Here is a 14,936-nt window from a genome sequence, read left to right as displayed (position 1 = left end):
GATTATTGTTATATTACAGACTTGGCATTCCTGGAATTTCATTGCTATGGCAAAGCAAAACTTACACTCTCCTAATACAGAAGTCTGGGAAGTTATTAAGCGGCAGAAGTGAGGAACGTGTGCTTCCTCCAGCAGATGCAGAGATAGAGTAGCTGTTGTAAATACCTGCTGTTGCCGTCAAGTTCTGCCTACACATCTGCCTACTTCATCCTACAAGTATAATAATAACTCTGGCTGACATTCAAGTGGGGCCAATTGATAATTGTGCCTTAATTTGTCAACTTCAGCTGGCCCTGGACTGCCCAAATGCTGGAAACTTCACAAGACCCAGGGAATCTGCCACTCCTGCCCTCACCTCCCTCTCACTCCTGTTCATGCTGTCCAGCTGCATTGCTGTCCCTATGCTGATATTGTATTAGAGCTGATTCCCAGTAGTCCTCATTTGCCCCTAGGGACTGTAATGAAAGTTTTAATCACTCCATGCATTGGCTGACCCAGGAGATTTTAGGACATAGCTGGCTCAGCTGGCCCAGCATGTTGAGGCAATTGGTCGTCAGAAGGACTGTCTTCTGCTTCCAGGAAGCAAAGGACTATCAGACCACAACAGGTTCTAGCTCCTGCCCCTAGGGAACAAACAGATGAAAGCTCAGAAAGTTACACCGAACAAAGTAATTCCTCTGGCTCGAGCCAGCTGCAAATCCTAAAAGCCTTCTCCCTCACATCTCTTGGCACCAGAAAATTGATACATCTTCTCATTCAATTCTTTGCTGAATCATGTGATAGGAAGTCTAATTCCCTGCTGCGCTTAATCTGTCATACGCTAACACACACTTTTATGTTTCTCATTATAAACATCCGCAAACCATCCGTGTAAGCATTACAAAACCTTAACATAAATGCTATACACTACCTTTAAAGATAGAATATTGTTTGAACAGCTTGTTGGTTGTTCATTTTCTTTTTCAAATGCTTAGCGTATAATATGTTCTTCCTTAATGGCTACACAAATAAATTAGGCTTTGGCTTTTCTCCAGATATTTTCCCATTGTTGAAAGGACTATCTGTTTTTAGACTCTTTCCCGTTTTTCCGTAGAGGTAGCCTTATCTTCTTGGTCCATCAGTAACAGTTCGTTACTGATGTGGAACTCAGGCTCTTTGAGGTAGCCTTTCCTGTAACTACTGTTTCTGTCATCAGTTGTCCCTCGAAACTGGGGGCATATAAATGAGATTCAGTGTAATTTCTTAGACTCATATAGAAAAAAAACAACCAGAATTCTTTGGAGATATTTTGTTGGCCTGTCATTATGGAATAGCTGTTAAGGTTTCTAAGCTCTTTTTTAGTTGGCTGTATATGGAAACAGATAACTCTGCCTGAAGTTCTGGATTGTTTTTGGTGAGTGAAGCTGGAAAAAAGTTTTTATAATACTGATACTGAGCTTTGGCTCAAGACTCATATTGTATCAAGACTCATTTAGTATCAACACTGTTTTGGTTCTGGAGTTATTTAGTAATATTTTATGCATAAGATAAAGCATATTTTCATGGTGGGTTTTTTTTGTGTGTGTGCATAGATTAACATATTAAATACATTTACAAAGAAATTATTAAAATTAGTGATAAAAATCTCCTTGTGATAAAAAAGCTCCTTGTGAAGCTGTTGACTGCCTTCTCTCAAACATATTATTGCATAAGAAGGAATTTTATCCAGGAAAAGGAAATAAGGCAAAAGGATTTTTAAAGCAGCAGGCAATAAGTAATAAAAAGGTGTCAGAATATATTCATGAAGTAAAAATGGTAAAAATGAAGTAAAAATGAAGTAGTAAAATGAAGTACAAATGAGGGGCCTCAGCTCTATGCAAAGAATATATATTGCACAAGGTGACAGTGGTAAATTGTGTTTACTGATGACACTTAGCATCTTGAGGGAAGCGGTGTGCTTTCTCCTTATTTATTTTGTTCCTTGATATGTCCACTGTAAGAAAGCTTATAGCTGAGTTGTTCTGACAGCCAACAGAAGGACATGAGCATTCTGAGAGCTCTTTTCAGCTCATATTATAGCAACATAAATTCCTCATATGAATCAGTGAACTATTTCTGTTTTTTCTGTTGGAGCAAAGTACAACTAACTCAAGTATTTCCTCTTCTATGAGGAGGAATAGGAATGAGAATAATGAGGAGAGCATTAAGAATTCGAGAGGACTAGTGTATGAAGAATCAGACATCCAAGATACTTTTTACTTGTCTTTTCTAAATATTCTGATGCTGTTCTACTGAGTAGCCATGTTTAAGAACAGCAGGTTCTATTCATAGGGGGAAAAGGAATTTTAAAATACTTGATTGCAACTGGTGACCAACCTTAGCTTTTAAAAATGAGCTCAAGTAGTTCAGCCAGAGGAGTAAAGGAGGTTTTCTGTTGCTTCACTTAATTCTCCATGTCCTACATCTGTACATATGGGAGTGAGTGTGTTTGCCTTGTCTTTCTATGAGTGTACATGTACACACTGTACATACATGAGCAACGATAGGGCTGGATGTTTCCTGGAAAACATGCAGTGTTCATAGGGAAGTACTTAGTGAACGGAAGGTACTATTTGCATGTAAAAGACATTTTGCACAGTTTGATAAAGAAAAATCATTAGATTAGAAATGTTATTTGAATGCTGATAATATTGCATGATGTGGAAGGAATTAGTCCAGCCAAGAAACATGATACTACACATTTAATGAAATTTGGCTCCATAAGGAATGATGAGGCATTTTACTTAGATATTATGACTTCCAGGATAACTTAAAACCTCGGGCTATGATTTTATGATATCAATGTGCAAAGTCTTGAGAAGATATCCTTTTTAGTCAGACAATACTTACTCAGTAATTCCTGAAAATCAGTTAATTTTGATTGCTTCAAACTGGATTGCCTGGAATCAGGACACCCAAATCGTCAATGCTTTTGGAAACTCAATGCTTAAAATCTCTTGATTCGTAATGAAAAGGATTTAATACATTTAAATGCTTTTTAATGTAGCACAGCTGGAGGAGTTCTGTGTAAACTCTGAGCAAAATTTAACAAGAAAATGAAACAAATATATTCTGTAAGGTGAAAATTTGGTATTAAGAATGATAATTTTTCAGATATTAGTATTGCCCAGGGCAATACCCATCATTACTTTCAAATGGGATTGGAAGGTCTTCTTGCTACCCAAGGACAAATGCAGCTGGAGCAGAATGATCACACACAGGGATTTCTGTCTCCCTACCTTGTTATTTTGCAGATCTGCATACTGATTAGTTCCTGTTGAAAAGAGTTCAAGCATTACCTTCTCTCAGAGATGCTCACCCCCTCCACTCAGCACACAGAGCAAATGGGCTTGCTCAGTGTCAGCAGCATTTTTTTAGTAGTAAGCTGGAAGGGAAAAGATCTATTGCAGGTGACTTCAGTGCTGTAGCACGCAGTGCTGTGATAGGCCATGTGGGCAATTTCTGACAGGGTGAGCAATTTGAGCAGGTCTGGCTGCCAGAGCATCTCAGCCTCCAGATGGACCTGTCTTTGACACGAACTGAGCTGCAGGTGTAGGCTGTGGCTGGTGTCCCTAACTCTTCAGTTGATCTATCAGTTACATTAGAGGCTGAAATAAAAAGTGAAATAGATGAGCCATGTCCCAAATAGTACACAGCACCTTAATTGCTTGTGACTATTAAAGATGATTCTTAGAATTGGTCTTTAGCCTACTCTTCTGAACAAAATACTACTTTTGCCACTGTATTATTTTAAAATTTCCCTCATACTATGGTCTAGTTACATGGATAAATCTAGCCTCTGTATCCATCCCTTTTTAGTAGCGGTCACTCCTCAGCCATGCATGGACAGCAGAGTTTGTAGCTATTATCTTAAGTTGTAACAGTTCCCTCACCTAGTTGTCCAGATGTTGTTGGCAAGACTACACAAAATGATAAAAGAGAAAAACATATTCAAGTGCAGAAAGAAAAAAAGTCTTTAAAATACTTCTTCAGAATAAAAGCAACTATAGATGCTGGAGACTTGTCAATAGCAAGGGGACTGAGATACCTGGGCATCTCTAGCAGCTCTTGTACATTGTGCTTGCTGCTGTGGACTTTGGTGGTGGTTGCAAGTGTCCAATTTTTGTGCTCACCAGGCCCAGGAGAAGCCTGGGCACGTGTCCTGCAAAATGACACTCAGGCTAGGAGGTCAGCTGGGGATACAGAACACCCAGAGGTCATGCAGAGCTGCCACTGCTACATGGCATGACTCACAGGCACGGCAAGGTGACAAAATCCTACTCAATTCCCTGAAAAAAACACCATCATTTATGAAGCTGGCTAGCACTGCTACATTTCAACAGGCATTTGTTGTATTTACACCCTTCCTTGCCGGTTACACTTGAACTCTAAGGGTGAGAAGATAGCTATAAATCTTCATAGTCCAGAAAAACTGTTTGAGGCCAGATCCTTAAAAAAAATGCATCTGCTACTATACTACATAAAGGTTCATTATTCCTAGCATATTTATATTTGTTTTCTTCCTCTAAGGTAAAGTAACATATCAGTCCATACTGGCCATAAGAAAAAAGGTATCATTTTCCAATGTGGCAGTTATAGGAGGCTAAAAGCCACCTAGTTCTGGTTTCCTAATTAACCAATATTATCCAGCGTAGCATGGTTATTTTGCAGCTTACATCTCTGGCCTTCATCCCAGAGAAATGAGGGGCAAGTGAGAAGAAGTAGGCTTCAGATCTCATCTCAGTACTGAGTTGTCTCACGTGGCCAGCCATGGAACCAGGATGGTCTCCTGAGTTTAGGCAGCTTAGATACAGACAAAGGAATTTCTTAGGATCACAGAAAGTAACATGTGATAGAGCAGGTAGTTAAATTCATGTCTGCTCAGAAAAGAAGCAAACTACTTACTAAGGGTGTCTGTAATGCATGGCAGATATTTTGGATGCTCTTGTTCTGACATCTGTAGAGATGTAAGGCCATTACAAAAGCACAGTTCATTGTCCTCTATTTCCCCATAGAGACTGTCCAAAGGAGAGAGAAAGGGAGTGAATGCCATTAATAAAATAAAACACCATAAATAAAAGTAGATATTGCAACAACTGCTGAAAACAAGAGTCTTTCAGTCATTCTCTTAACTTATGAGTATTCATACAGACATTATCACTGCTGTTTTCCAGTGCTTCAAAGTCTGAATAGGTAGAATTTATACTTTTCAAGCAATATTGCTGACATGCTTAAGCTCTGGTGAGTCCATTTTATTCAAATAAATATTTAAAATTCTGAACAGTTTTGGCAGTTTATCTTAAGATTTTGAAGTATAAACAGAAAACCTAACATCAGGATTTTCTCATGAGATTCTCTTCCCTGGAAAGTACTGAAGGGTAGCACTTTCAAGACTATTCTCATCTTTCCACTTCTGCAGAAGTTGAGAAGCTCAGCTGACACCAATATTTATTTATTTAGAGAGCAATGAAACACTTTGAACCTCAAAACAAAAAAGAATAAAAGTTCTGTTGTTTGAATTTCTGCCAAAGATGTAACAAAGTCTACTAAACAGTTGTTGAAGAGCAAGTGTTATAATTTAGTGCATTTACTTTGCCCCAAGTGCTACTCCAATATGCATCATTGTAATTTAGGGTGCAAGCAGCCTACCCAAATACCAGCACAAAACTTGTCTGGTTTGATTATCCAGCTGTTTTCCTATGGGTCCTATTAGGGCCAAAGGGAAGATATAGGCTCTGATAGATAGGCAGTGATTCAGAGGGGAAGAATAATTTGGGTATTTTGCATTGTGCCCTTGGTGACCATCTCATTTTCAATTTAAGTCACTGGCTAAGCTGGGTATCTAAGTTTAGTGTTGGAAAAGTTTTCCTGTTTCTTACACTAAGCTCTGAATAAGAATTAGGACATGTTTTTAAAGCATCTAGTAAAACAAGGGTCTGGCCACACAGCCATCTATTACCAAATTGAGTCCAAACTGATTTGCACACTCACATACATACTAAGGTATATTGTCTTTTAGTAATAAAGGTGAAAAAAAATAGGTAGGATAGTTAAATTTGGCTTTAAGTTGCAGGGAAATTATAAAAATAACCTGAAACTGTTGTATATCTGGAAAAAAAAAACAAACCTTATGCTTGCCTTTAAGCCTTAAATACATAATTTAGTAAGTTAGCGTTTTTTATCTTATTTGGACCTACTATCATCTACTTAATAAATTTCTGCTCCTTTTGTTGTCTTTTTCATGAAATAACAATAACTGTAGTAGATACCTACAAATTGCTGAAACTATGTGATTCTCTTACATTTCATCCTGGCCCATTTCTTTCTCCACAGTTTACATTTGGGTCAACAGAGAAACATCTGCCAGTTCATCGTACTGTGGTACATCCCAATCCATTGGTCACGAATCTGAAGGAAAAGACATTAAATATAGAGCTGTTAAGGCTGTTTGGTTTTGGATTTTTTTGCTACTGTTGCTTCAAAAATATTTCAGAGCACTACAGAGATGTTATCAGATCTTCTTGTCTCTTCTGTGCTATGTACAACATTCCTACACACCGCCCATCTTTGTACCCAAATACATGCTCATCCCTGCATTCACATTGTCCAGTGCTCACCCTTACTTCCATATACTTTCAGATAAAAATGTTTAATAGATTGCTAAAGTTAGCAGAAAACTTTTCAGTGGAATAATTTAGCAACACAACACAAAAGACAGTGTTCATTTTTTTTTACTTACGAAAAATGTATTTTTATTAACATTTCTTTCAGTGAGGGAAAGTTGCTTCTCATTTTGTTAAGACAACAACCAGCACCACATTCTGACCTTTTCTGGTAATTTTACTTCACTATTGTTTTGTTAATTTATTTAGTCCTTAATATTCTAAAATGTTTATTCAAATGTTATTCAAATACCAGGTTAAATGTTACTCAAATATCAGGTTATAGGATCTAATGCAATGTTTTAAAGTTATCTCAACAGAATACTTGCTACGTCAAAAGAAGAAAAGAGAAACAAAAAAAACCTTCTCCGAAGTAATTTATTGCAATTTTTAAAATTCTGCTTGATGGACATTGGGTTTTAACTTCTAATTTCTTAAAAATAAAACCAAAGTCTGGCATTTTCATTAAACAAATTCTGCTTTCCAGATTGCTACTGCTAACACTGTTTTTATTATGCTAGCAATTCTATTCTGAACTACGGAACTTTGTAAAAAGAAAATGTTAAGGAACCAGCAGGCAGCCCTAGATGAGCATGCACTTCTGTTTGCTCTGTGACTAGAAAAGGAAGTATATGTTCCTGCAAAAATGAGACTTAAATAAGTATTTCCTCTTGGAGTCATACAAGCACATGTGATGGCATAGTTGGAATCCTGAGAATTAGCTTTTAAGAAAGCAGCTGATGCAGATGGCAAATGTCAGCAAAGGAGATGCAGTTCATTTTCCAATTTGCTGGCATAGGAAATTGGTGGTTAATAGAGTAATAGGCCAACTGATGTTTGATTTTTTTTTTCATAGTCACACAATCTGGTAAAAGTTACATCACTTCCTTGCATGCTAGCCCCACTAAATTCTTTCCTGTGCCAGCATTCCAGTGGAGGCTGGAAATACCAGAGGATTTCTTTCCCTTTCTGAAAAGCCAAAGTTAATGGTGGTTGAAACCAGTTTCATCTGGTATTACTTGAACATTGTTATTATACTTTAAAATAACAGCAAATCTATGTAATGGGTTTCATTGAAGTGCATAAGAAGATCCTGATAAAAATAACAGAAATCATTTTACTTATTTGATCTATGTCAAGTACGCCATTAAGAAAAAGCCAGCATTAGCAAGAAGATGAACTATACCATCATTTAGACTTTTTTTGCTCTAACCTTAGGACACAGGAATAAAGACTCTGTAACATCTCCACTTTTCAAAATGCTGAGGTTTCTGAATAGAACTACACGGAAAGTGAATACAGAACTGGAGAGCAGAGTTGTCCCTGGCTCCCTTGAGCACTTTCCTTAGCTAAAAGAGGCACACAGCAATCTCTTTTAGTCAATTGCTCTGAGTACAGTCAGTACTTTGCAGGCTTCAAAAAAGGTGACATTTTGCCAAGTCTGTACTTATAGAGACAAAACAGTGCCTATCATTCTAAGAATCTGATCTTGGTTTCTGAATTAAGCATCTTCAGAGCACAACAGCAAGTGGCTGAAAATGCGTGTGGGAGCAATCACTCTTATGTTTAGCCCTGTCTTCTCCCAGAAGTGACTGAAAAGGTTGTTGTTGTTGTTGTTGTTGCTATAGGCTCTCTGTCAGTAGAGGAAAAGCTACACAGAACCAAACTGTCTTAAAACTGGGAGATGTAGTAACTGGTATGCCTTGTAATTGACTTCACGTATGATATTGCAAGCCTTAGAAACATAGGGCTTGGAAATATTGAACGGCTAGTTAAAGTAAAAAATAAAAAATCCTGACAGATACCTTAGAAAACACATGGGTTTACATATGGTCAGGATATCTTGGAAGGTCCACCACAGCTGGAACTACATTACTGAGAGCAGCATGCCCAATAAGTCAGTTTTTCCAGACAATGTCCCTTCCATCTGCAACCCATTGGATGCCTTTAACCAGTTATAGATAGAATTTTCTCCTAGACTACCTATTCAGAGACTTTTCTTTCTGCAGCATCAAGATTACATTTGGAGTGGAATCTCTAACGCAGGAAAAGAACCAACATATGTTTTTGTGACTATCGGTGCAGTTTGACAGCACAGTCATAAAGTGCCAGAACAGGGGTGACACCAGAAGTCCATTGTTGCTAATTCCACTGGAGCTACATTTGCACAGGTGCGTTTGTAAGAAACTCTAAGAGCTTGGTTACTAGTAAATATGGCCTGATTTTGCAGTTGTGAGGATCTAGATCAGAGGGAGCTTGTTTATTCAGTAGTACATTTGTGCATCAGTTAGGCCTTTCCCACGACTTCCCTCTTGTCCATCCCTTCAGCAAACTGCACACACTGCTGTCATGCAAGATGCAAGCATGGAAAAGCTGAAAGGAAAAGATGTGCTAAAAGCATTCTTTCAAATTGTTGCCATAATTTTTAGGTACTTATGTCCCAGTTGAGAAAACATTTACGCATTTACGCACATAATCAGCTTTAAAGATGCAGTAATCCTTTTGAATTCATTGAGAACGTTCAATTACGTAATACCAGTTATGTATGTAAGAGATATGCATATCTCATCTGATTATTTTCTTTCTCTCCTGAGTCTTTTTACCTATTCACAAAAAAGGAATGCTGATGGATGATGTAGTTGTTACTGTCACAAGGTAATTAGAAAGACAACTAGCCTTTCCATTATCCTATGTAATACATTTTTATTCACTGCCTACATTTCCAATTAGTTGCAGCATTCTTAACCTCCCACTGCAATACCATCACTGATTATTAAACATCCAACACAAAACAGTTGCAATGATCACTGCGCAAGAGCTTTCCTTGAGGGCGGCAAAGAGTTTTTCTTAAATCTCTTGGCTTGACCTTGACTCAGGCTTAAACGTAAGAATTCAGGGAGGACATAAAATAAAGGAGTCTGTCAGATACATCATTCAGTAAAGTTAGACATCATAATGATGGCAACTTCCCTATTCCTCCTTCAGCAAAAAATGAGAGATCAGCATCTTATTTTTATTATTTTGTTATCATTGTTTATTAAGGTGAGATGTCTTTATTATCTCTTATGTCTGTCATGTCCCATAAAGCCCCATAGAATGTGGGAGATTTGAAACTGAACTTTTAATTCTCCAAAGGAGGCAATGGAAAAATTACACAACCTCACTGTTTCCAATTAGTTATGGACTTCTGTTTATTCCTTTACCGCAAACATTTTTGCTTAGTTAGTAGTACAAATTGTTAATCATAAAAATGTGTTATCTCATATGTGCTAAGAATGAAAAGAGAACTGATTCCTTGCCCTACAGAAATCAAGCAATCCATGTATTTCCATTTCCAGAACCTTTTCCAAAGGAGTTTTTTCAGGTATCCACAATAACCAGAGCATTACTGTAAACCTATTGTCTGTCTTTAACATTTCCCAGTAGGTGAAATTCTCAAGGAGTGATGCTGCTCAGGTAATAACAAATAGTGCATCCTACCTTTCCCTTAGAAATTCACCTCTCTACTTTTAACACCGGCATGGTACCACAGGATGGTAGCAGGTAAAAAAAAATCTCCTAGTTTGTACCTTGAATACACATTAAAAGAATGATAAAAATAAATTAAGAATCGGTAATAAAAATATTAAATCAAAAATAATGTCAGGGTTGGGGGAAAAATTCTGACGTAGAGCTTAAAGAATTTAGTATGTGCAGTCTAGAGCAAAGACATAGTAATTGTCCCCAAAGAAATACAAAATTATTCACATTTAACGAGGCCGTGGTGATAACAGTGGTAGCTAAGAGTTCTTATTAATAAGAAAAAGATTAAAATATACATCTGAAATAAGACAAATAAGGGGTAATAAGAATAAGAAAATAATACTAAGTTTGTTAAAGCAGCGGAGGAACGGGAGGTCATCTTTTGAAGCAGGAAGCTGTAAGCTCTGCACACCTCTGCCTGCTTATGTTTCTTCTGCCACATTCTCCATGTCTCTTCAGCAGTTTGTTCCCTTGTCCTTTCTAAACATTAGTTGTTCACATTATTGTGTTCTCCAGTGCTCCTTCTATGCTGCCCTACAACTGTGCAGCACATTTTCTTCTTCATGTGTAACAGCAGCATCCAGCCTTCTAAAAGTTTATGCCATTGATGTTATCACCACTCGGTTCTGACCCTAGGCAAATGCCTGTCCTATTGTCTGTGTATGAATCTACAATCCCAAGGACAGAGGCAAAGGCGTAGTTTTCGTAAGTGATTATTAATTTAAGATGATTCTGCTAATGAGTGCCATCTAAAAACACGTTTTTTGTACTTTCTAAAAATCAATATCTTATGGTCTTTGAAACTGGTGCCTAATATTTGGACCACTTACTTAATGTTTGCTAATCAGTGTTGAAAAATGTAGTGGTCTTTTTTCCATATTTTTAAATAGTGTACTGCATAAACAGATAATATAACTATTTTTTCAGCTATTACTTGGAAAAGCCTAACTGTAAGTTGTGACACAGTGCAGTGGTATGGGTTAGCTGATGGAATAGACAATTTCTACTTGTGATGCATTTGCTATGCTAACAATTTGTGCCATTTTTTGAAACATTGGCTCTCAGAAGTGCCAGGAATAATGGAATATAACTTTTCCTTTACATTGCTCCCTCAATACATAAAGGCACAAATGCCTGCACTCTAAGGCAGCTGTCAACAAAGCTGCAGACTGGAGGTCCCAGCATCACTTACAGTATTGGCAGGCAGGAGGAGGTCGCTGCTGGGGAATGAAGCCCGGGGAGAGAAGCAAAAGGAAAAGGCTGGGGGACTAGGGAGAGAATCAAGGATCTTTCTTCACCATTCTTTTTCTACAGCTTTTGTGTATCTGGCCTGATTTGTTGTGGGAGAACTGTTGGAGACTGTATTTGGCACAGGGTGGGATAGCTCAAAGCCAAAAGGATGGTGCTATTGCCAGTTTAAACCATGGCTTTTCGTTTCTTCTTTTTTTTTCTTCCTCTTTTCCCCTCCCTTCTTTTTCTTTGAAGAAAGGAAAAGAAAAAAAGGGAAGAAAGGGACTTGCAATGAAAACCAGAGCACTGGGTTAACGAAGGCCCTGCAGGCTTCAGTGGGCTGGAAAGATACACGAGGCACTTCCTCTACCATCTGGCCTGCAACGCTGCTGCTGCTGCTCTTGGTACATAACTTTGGAGTGAATAAGCAAACAAGTAAAACTTTTTAAGACACACCAATTATGCAACACCAGCTATTAATCTGTCATCTTACTCCCTTCTCTTTTCTCCAGCCACAATATTCCTTTCTGCAAGTCTTTTCCAGTTCTCATGTCTACCTGTGATACATACTGCCTTGTTAGGTTTCCAGACCCAACTCCACTTTCCTGTCCCTGGCACTGCTGCTTGGTATGGACGAGGGCCAGAGCCAGTACATTCATATTTCTGTTGTCATCGTTTGTGCTTCTGTGATTTGGAGTCTCAGATCTATCTGCATGCAAAGATTCCCTTCCAATGTGGTTGGAGTTGAGAAGGCAAAAGAGAAGTTTTAGATCAGATGAGTTTGCTCAAGACCTACTTTAAAAACTGTCACAAAGGGCTGGGTGCATTTCTGTGTAGGAGTATGTTATGTTTTATTTCTGATGGTTTTTCTCAAATGTGATGGGAAGTGTAATAGTGAGGTCACATCTTCAAGTTGTGTAAACCATCACTGCACCAACTCAAGTCAGAAAAGTCCAGAACTTTAAAAATCTGAAGATTTTATCTCTGGAAAGTCTTTAAGAGTGATGCTACAGTTGATTTTTGAGGCTGAAAACTTCATAGTATAGACTATAGAATCATAGAATCATTTAGGTTGGAAAAGACTTCTAAGATCAACTAGTCAATCATCAAACCATCATCACCATATCATTAAACCGTGTCCCTAAACCTCCCAGGCTTTCTCGTGAGCAGTGCTTATCTGGTTCCATTATGACAAAAGAGAGAAAAGGAAAGTCAATCAATCACAGCAAAACCTCAGATGAGTTAAAGATAAGTAATCACTCCACCTAGTACAATTTCAAAGAACAAGTTCAGTAGGAATCAGATGTATTAGCTTTCAGTTAGACCCATTAATGCAAGAAACATTTTCTACACAATTCGTTTATTTATCCACAACTGCTGATCCTTAAACTGACCAGAAAGCAGGAAGAAACAGCAAGCACTCTAGAGCAATTTATTTTATTTGAAATTATTTGACGTTCACAGGAAAATATACATATACTGCCAGTTATTACATTTAAAATCACAGAATCATAGATTTGATTGAGTTGAAAGGGACCCTTAAAGGCCATCAGGTCCAACTCCCTGCAATGAACAGGGACAACTACAGATTGATCAGGATGCTCAGAGCTCCGCCAGCCCGAATTTGAGTGTCTCCAGGGATGGGGCATCCACCAGCTCTCTGGGCAACCAATTTATTACACGGTTTCTTGAAAGGACAAAACTATGCAACAACAGGCTATATTGTTCCTTTGGTTTCTGACTGACTTCTTGCTTTGCATCTGTAAAACTGTAAACCATAAAGTACAACTGTACAAATGCTTCACTTCTCACTGCCTGAATGTATCCACAAGGCAGGTGCCTACCCAAGTGACACAACTACTATTGGCATTAAATTTTTACAGCTTTAATGATATAAAACAATACTATCGATTTAGAAAACTCAGAAGATTGCTTACTGCTACTATCAGGAGTTCTGGTGGTTAAGCACCTAAGTATTCAGATATCCATCTGAACACGGGGCTGGGCATCTGCAAATACATTCTCTTCCAAGATTCCTGGTATTTGTTGTATGCAGTCAAGCTGGAAATGCTACCAGGATGGCCTTTCTTTCATGGTGTTCTATCACTTCTGATCTCTGTTGCAGCTGGGAGCAGGAAGTGCAGATGTAACCAAAGATGAAAAACTGTAGCTGAAAAATAAAGTTAATGGAATTTCTTGTACATCAAAGCCAAAATAGAGCAGTTTTGGCTTAAGGTGTAATTTGCTCAGTAGTATGCTGTCACCTTCTAAGACATTTGTATTTCAATTTATCCCTCTCTAGCAGAAACAATATTGCTTTAAAAAGAAATTGCACAACATCTGCCAATATGAAAAACCTAAAATCCCTCGAGAAACCATATAAATGAGGGGAAAAAAATCAATTTTGACACCATACATCACTGTATGAATGTGTTAATGTTGTGCTACTGTACTGTGTATCACTATTTGTTTTCTTTGTTCTTAACCCCTTTGTTCCAAGTCAGGATATCCTGACACTGAGGACACTTCAAAATAACAGTACAACAACAATGCTATAATTCTTTGGAAGCACTTCATCATTTTCAAGACAGAGCCACCTGAGAGCGTAGTGGGGACTTACAGCCTGCAGTCAGAATGAGAATAGCTTCCGTAAAATGTTGGGGCAGCTAATTTGAGGTGGGAGCATTCAGTCAAGCATGGTGGAGGGTCCCAGGACAGAGGAAACACCATGCTGCTTTTGCTGCCATTGCCATGAGGAGGAAGGGCTTGCGCACAGTTTGCTATATGAAGGGTATTCGGTCACTTTAAGCCCATTTTCTGGGACTCTTTTCTTCTCTGTTCGCAAGTTTGTTGTTCCACGTGGAGAAAAGAAAGAACTTCAACTGTAACCGAGAGAAAACAAATATATGCATGCTAGGAAGTATTATAATGCCAATAAGATCCCATTAAGTATGTTTTCTGTGATCTTACTGAAGCCTAAATGCTGGTACAGGAGATGACCCTCTGGACCCCTGTTGTAGGGCTGCTCTATAAACTAATGGCTCAAGGCCATTAACAACAGCTTGTTTAAAGGTGAAACAAAAGTTCTGGGCAGAGTGAAGCACCTCCTGTTCCTGGACGAGCACTTGCCGAAGCACCTGTGCCTTGGTTTTAAGGCTATGGAATGAATAATTTTCTCACTGGAGCTTGAGTGATCACTGCCACCAGGTAGTGTCCTAACATGAACCCATTCAGGTAGAGCTTGCGGCCAAAATAACGGGGCAAATCCCCCTTACCCCAAGCCCCACTTTCAGCAGCACGTTACCCCCTGGCCCGTCGAGTTCCTTTCGCTTTTTTCCCCCGGGTCGGAGCCTCGCGAACCCGCGCCCATCCACCAGGGCTACCGCTCAGAGGCCGAGTCCTCCACTCCCCTATAGCACCGCAGCGAGCCCTGCCGGGGCGAGGTGGCGCGAGGGGAAATCTCTCGGCAGCACCAGCCCCCGAGCACGTCAGGGACACTGCCCG

At 38.8% G+C, this 14,936-nt stretch overlaps 1 long non-coding RNA gene across 3 annotated transcripts in view; it reads left to right on the top strand.

The window, feature by feature from the left end:
- The window catches only part of LOC104909763, an 82,434-nt gene extending 69,384 nt beyond the window's left edge, over window positions 1-13,050 (top strand). Inside the window, exons 4-5 of one of the 3 annotated variants that reach the window (XR_004158913.1) lie at window positions 8,690-8,851; window positions 11,688-13,050. This is a non-coding gene — a long non-coding RNA (uncharacterized LOC104909763). The other 2 variants (XR_004158914.1, XR_004158915.1) reach the window with 2 other exon arrangements.
- The last annotated feature ends 1,886 nt before the right edge of the window (window positions 13,051-14,936 follow it).

The sequence above is a fragment of the Meleagris gallopavo genome, chromosome 2 (assembly GCF_000146605.3).
Source record: "Meleagris gallopavo isolate NT-WF06-2002-E0010 breed Aviagen turkey brand Nicholas breeding stock chromosome 2, Turkey_5.1, whole genome shotgun sequence".
NCBI lineage: Eukaryota > Metazoa > Chordata > Aves > Galliformes > Phasianidae > Meleagris > Meleagris gallopavo.
This window is presented reverse-complemented; position numbering and strand designations above follow the sequence as displayed.